The 6546-nt window shown below is 38.9% G+C and overlaps 1 protein-coding gene across 2 annotated transcripts in view; it reads right to left on the bottom strand.

Annotated features, from left to right (window-relative positions):
- The window catches only part of LOC144970857 (uncharacterized), a 147430-nt gene that overhangs the window by 127360 nt on the left and 13524 nt on the right, over positions 1–6546 (bottom strand). The window lies entirely within an intron of this gene.

The following is a 6546-nucleotide window of genomic DNA, read 5'->3' as shown; positions in this document are numbered from 1 at the left end:
TCCTTTTGTTTTGTTTTTTCCCCGGTGCATATTTTTAGTAACTAAGCACACGTCTCTTGTGACGTTTTTCCTGCCGTTTCAATGTGTGCAATCAAGGAGAAGTCAAAGAATCGTGTTTTCATCGAGATATTTCTCACAAAACGTAAGTATCCCGTTCTTTGTTATGGGTTGCAAGGTGTGCAAGGAAGTTGCTATTTAAGCTATTTATACGTTTTTATTAAGGAGTTTCGGCTCAACCACTGCACTACATGCTATTTTAGGATTGTTTGATTGTGGTTAGATGGTCTGACGATGTCCGGTTTTCATTTTAGCTCCAGTGGGGGGGGGGGGGGGGGGTCCGGTTTGACCAAAGAAAATTTAAACGATTCAGGTGAAACCGGAGGGGTTGATTAAGTTGTTTATTATTATTCTAGCCGTCTATAATATTATTTGTTGCAATGCTTTCCTTGTATTTCTGTTGACCGGCCTATGTTTATCATGATTATTATTATTATTAGAAAATTAGGGAGGCCTTCCGAAAGCGTCTACACCTACATCCCCAGTATTATAATGTTTTGGGAGGGGGGAAACTTTTTTATAATGTTCTGGTAGGGGGGTTGGGAGGGGGGAGACTTTAAAAATAAAACTTTTCCCACTCCCAAACCCCCTACTAGAACATTATAAAAAAATACTGGGGATGTAGGAGCTTTCGGAAGGCCTCCCTAAAATTATATTATGTTCACCATTGTAAAGGAAAATTTACATTATTAGACTAGCCAGTCTATGAAAATGAAGTTCAAATATCAAAATAAAGTTAATTTTTTCACATTGTTACAGGCACCAAGATGCCGCGATCAAAGTACACTGACAAGAGTGTGGATGCTGCACTTGATGCCATCCGCACCAAAAATCTTTCATTCCTCCAGGCCGCTGCGACCTACTCTGTCCCGAAATCAACCCTGATGGACAAGATGGCCGGAAAATACCCCGTCCATAGGGTATCTCATACAGTGTTGGCCACAGAGGAGGAGAAAAAACTTGTCAAATGGATGGTGGCCTGTGCCAGGGCAGGTGAAGGGAAGGACAGGGAGCAGCTGTGCCTGGAGGTGCAAAGAATAATGAATGCTGAAGGCAGAGAGACCCCATTCAAAAACAACAAGCCAGGATATTACTGGTACAAAGCATTCATGGAGAGACACAAGGGGGAGGTGCGGGAGAAAAAAGCGATGTCCCTTGGGGAACAACGCGCCCAGGTATCAGAAGGAAAGATACGTGGGTGGTTCCACACCATGCGGACATCGCTAATGTCAAATGGCATCGACATTACCAAGGTCCCCCCCCCCCCCCCCCCAGCAACGTCTTCAATTGCGACGAGACTGGCTTCCCTTTCTACCTGGGAGGTTCAGTCATCATTGCAGACATTTCTTCCAAGCACCCCTATCAAGTCGGCTCCGATAACAAAACCCAAGTGACGGTGCTCGGAAGGGGAAGGGCAAGAAGAGGAGAGTGGAAGAAAGAGTGGAGTCTAGTGCAGAGGATGATGATGCGATGGTTGTGTATGATGACAGGTCGGACGTTGAGATGGATATGGATGAGTTATGTGGTGTGAATGACAAAGATGAACGTTTATGTGATTTTTGTGGAAGTGATAGGAACCTGGATGGATGGATTTGGTGCAAGTGTGGGAGGTGGTACCACAGAGGATGTACTGGCACAGAGAGAGAGAGAGAGAGAGAGAGAGAGAGAGAGAGAGAGAGAGAGAGAAGATACTGGGGATGAGTGAGGAGGAGATCAGTGTTTTCGTTTGTTTGTACATTGTGCGCGAGACAGGTTGCGTTATGATTATGTACCCTATTAATTGTTTTGAATAAATTATTTTTTGTCTTTCTCTGTTGAAAATGAACATAAACGTGTTTATTTATCTATCCAGACGTCTAGATCTAGTCTAGCTATTTATGAAAATATATGGCAGTCGTTTTGGGGGAAGGAAACATTCTGCCAATTTATGGAAAGAGTCCTTAAAGTCCTTGGAATGCTGGAATCGAACCCTAAATTGACCAATGACCCGGCAGATATTTTACAAACTGAGCCTATGGATCTGTTGTAACTGTTTATGAATTGAAAACTATTAAAAAAACAAAAGGAAACAGTGTTTTTCAATATCCGTGAAGGGTGTCCGGTTTGCCCAAGTTGGGTGTCCGGTTGGACCTTAACGTTCCATAAGTGTCCGGTAGTACCAAAATATCACGAATAACATTTTGCGTCTAGAACATGGAAAAGACTGCTTAGGGTGCAAAATCGGCTTGTTCACCTGAAACCGGCCACTTGAGCGTTACATTTTACGACATCACTATACAGCATTGGTCTTATTTCTGGCCAGCAGCCTTCCATTCTCTGAGACGACCACAGATAAGGCTTGTGTGTCCGGTAATCCTGAATCTACTCTATGTCAAGTTGAAATAGGCATGAGATTTCAAAAGTGAGCTTTGATAGAGTGCAATACCTTATGAATGTGCTACAAGGGCTTTACAAAGAGACCCAAGTCACCAGCAACAAAGCTGGACATGAAGGACGAGATATTTACGGAAAAAAAAACACTGTTATAACCCAGGTATTCATTTTCACCTGAGTAGGGTGAGAAAAAGTGAGCAAAGAGCTTTATTTTTCTAAAGGACTCAACTTCGCGCTGCCCAAAACAGGATGAAACCCTCAAATTCTCTCTCTCTCTCTCTCTCTCTCTCTCTCTCTCTCTCTCTCTCTCTCTCTCTCTCTCTCTCTCTCTCTATTTATTCGCCTTTTTGTCTTTTAAAAAAAATTTCTTTACTTTTTTCCTTGGGGGAGTGGGGTGGGCGGGAAGGGATTATAGACGTTTCAATCCCGAGAACATTTTTTCCAGTGATACCAACTACTCTGGGTTGCAGAGAGAAGCTCACAACATTGCCATCCAGAAGTATAACGGACCAACACACAAACCTATGTGTAACCATGAACTTTTATAGTCTGGATAATAAAGTTAAGTGAGAATTACTCATAAACGTGGGTGGCAAAAAACAATAACAAAGACCCGAGTGACGTCAATTTCATTCTATCTATATGAGCTAGGGCAAGATGCGATGACTTAGGACAAATGTCACCCAGCGTATGTCGGACTCAGTACGTCATGAAGACCATACTAATGTGCCAAGCTTCACTCTCACAACTCTGTAAAAATTGACCAAATGTGGCCTCATCGCCTCTAAACGTTATTGTGTCAGGGAGTGTCAAATCATATCAAAGAGTGAGTTGAATATTAAAGCGGTCAGAAATATGAATATTTAAGGGAGCAGGTCCTTTTATTTTTTGGAGGCCAGTGGGAGGGGGGGGGGTGGGGAAGAAAGTTTTGTTTTGTTTTGGGGTTGTTATTTGTTTGTTTGTTGTTGTTTTTTTTTTTTTTTGTTTTTTGTTTGTTTGTTTTTTTTTTGCGTTTTCTTTTTGTTGGGTGGAGGGAAGGGGGCTTCTTTTTTTGGATTTTTAAAACTTTTGTTTTGGATTATTATCGTGATCTCTAAGAAACTTTATTATTTTTCTTCAGTAAAACAAGTTAACTTAGCTCGAGTATATATGTCTCGAGACGTTATATGCCGGGTTGATTTGGATGTTTAACACTGAATACAGTCAAAAATACCAGATCTGAGGTAATAATAAGAAAATGACGTTATTGAGGAGAATTTTTTTTTTTTAATTTCTTGTCTAGAATTTCAGTCTTTCAACAACTAAATCATTTGACATGGTACCGATTTGGAATGATGAGTCACAAATGTATTCAAGGATGTTAATATAAACTCCCACTCATTCATTGCATGGTGAAATAGTAGAACTCACTAGCAAGTTACTGGCCACACCTCCCCTCCCCCTACCCCCCCACCCCCCTCCCCTCCCCTCGCCCTCACCCCCGTCCTCGATTGTTGATACAGTAACATTATTTGAGAATTCCAGTCTTTCCCGTTTGCATGATGTAATGGCATTTTTGTTCTTACTAATACATTAAGAATTCATTAAACGTAAGTGATGTGCTACACTGCAATGATAAAACACTTTGCTTTTGTTTTTTAGCAAAATGGTCGAAAAACATCAGATTAATAAAGTGTACGTAATAATAATAATGAAAATAAAAATAATAATAATAATAATAATAATAATAATAATAATAATAATAATAATAATAATAATAATAGTAATAATAGAAGTAGTAGTAATAGTGATAATAATAATCATCATCATCATCATCATCATCATCATCATCATAAAAATAATTAATAATAATAATCATCATAATTATAATAATAATAATAACTATAATCAGAAGAATAAGAATAAGAATGATAATAACAACAGATTTATATAAAGCGCTTAATCCATACGTATATCGATATTTTAAAACAAACAAAGTGCACACATTGACAGGTCTGAACCGAACGCAATTATGGGCCTCTTTTAATACTGTTGTAATGGACAGCAACATTTTGCCATGGTTTGAGAGTATTCCCAGTACAACAATGAGGCCATAATAATTCGGGTTATCAGACCTGAAAATTAAGTTCATTTTGGCTTAGTCGATAAGTATATCGTTGTATAAAACAATCCCCATCTTGTGATAGCGAAAGAAGTCAGAGAAGGTAACTTTGAAAACCTGCCAAGTCACATCCGGTTAGAAAAAAAAAACAGACTAGCAAGCAAGATGATAAATTGACACTAACAGACTAGCCTACTTGATAATGTTAAAATTCGTAGTTTTTAAGAGTTTAAAATAGTAGTCACTCTAGTTAACTTTTTTATCAACAATTTACCCTCACAATGATTAAATGACACCTCAAAATCCTTAAAATTATTTACTCTGGCATCAACCTTATTTTTCAATTAGTTTTAATGACTTAGAGATGCTCATGAATTCGTAGGCGTAGTTTGGTCTGTATTTAAGTTAATTTACCTGAAACTGAAATTTTTATCATAGATGTTTTCTGCTTGATTAGTTCATTTTCGTTGGGTTTTTTTTACTTCTCATTTGTTTGAATATCACTTTTTATCACATATTGTAAAAACCTGAAAGTAGTTTATCATTGCGGAGCAGTGACTGGGATACCGCATTCGGTTCCAAAATCCTTGGAAGTGTGTATGTTACCAATCCTTCGGTGGACTAATAATGAAAAGGTCACATATTGAATCATAAGGTGGCATAACTATTTTAACAACAAGATATGAAGTGAATAGAAAAGTGCCAGAAGACAATAGAGAATAAAAAATTCTCGCGGCGGTGGTGGGGTTTGAACCTGCGACCTTATTGGTACGACAACTCCGCCTGGCAGGTGAGAGCGTGGCTCTACCGTGTGAGCTATCCACGAACACTAAAATATTCGTTTCAAACTCAAAGTCATTACTAGATCCCTCTCTCACCCACTTCTTGAGACCGCCGATTCGTTCGTACACCACCATCGCGAATAATTTTGACCAGCAGTTAAGCTTAATAGCCAATATTCTCAACACAAACATATAACATAGAAACGATTGAGACATTGAGTATGCTCCGGTGTATGGGGTGAATTTTAATTCAGAAAAGTGAGTGGAGCAGGCACTTATGTTGGTAACAACAAGATATGAAGTGAATAGAAAAGTGCCAGAAGACAATAGAGAATAAAAAATTCTCGCGGCGGTGGTGGGGTTTGAACCTGCGACCTTATTGGTACGACAACTCCGCCTGGCAGGTGAGAGCGTGGCTCTACCGTGTGAGCTATCCACGAACACTAAAATATTCGTTTCAAACTCAAAGTCATTACTAGATCCTCTCTCACCACTTCTTGAGACCGCCGATTCGTTCGTACACCACCATCGCGAATAATTTTGACCAGCAGTTAAGCTTAATAGCCAATATTCTCAACACAAACATATAACATAGAAACGATTGAGACATTGAGTATGCTCCGGTGTATGGGGTGAATTTTAATTCAGAAAAGTGAGTGGAGCAGGCACTTATGTTGGTAACAACAAGATATGAAGTGAATAGAAAAGTGCCAGAAGACAATAGAGAATAAAAAATTCTCGCGGCGGTGGTGGGGTTTGAACCTGCGACCTTATTGGTACGACAACTCCGCCTGGCAGGTGCTACTATTTTAGTAGCAGGATATGTAGGCATATTCTAAGGATTACGGAATGTAAAAGAGCGAGGATGGATGGTCTTTATATATATTTAGATTAGAAAATGAGATACTATACTCTTAACCCTGTCCTTACCAACTATAGGAAAATCGTCACATTCAATACGATACAACCAACATTTTTCTTTTTCAAATTTGTACATCATAAAATTTAAAGAAAATGAACAATGTGTTGTAGAGTTGTTTTGCTAAAGAAATTATGTATCGCAAGAAAGTTACTGGTATTAATATGTCTGAGTGATAAAAACTCTATTTTGTGTTAGTTGAGTGTGAAGTTTTGGGGGAAATCCTGAAAATGCTTGGTAAGGAGAATGTTAAACCAGAAGATTATTTATACAAAGTAAGTATCCAGTACTTCGGAAGTGTGGTTTTGCACTTC

Source organism: Berghia stephanieae, chromosome 4, assembly GCF_034508935.2.
Source record: "Berghia stephanieae isolate SIO BIC M18660-M18661 chromosome 4, UCSD_Bste_1.3, whole genome shotgun sequence".
In the NCBI taxonomy this organism is placed as follows: domain Eukaryota; kingdom Metazoa; phylum Mollusca; class Gastropoda; order Nudibranchia; family Aeolidiidae; genus Berghia; species Berghia stephanieae.
Note: the sequence above shows the minus strand (reverse complement) of the source record. Positions and strands in the feature narration are given on the sequence as shown.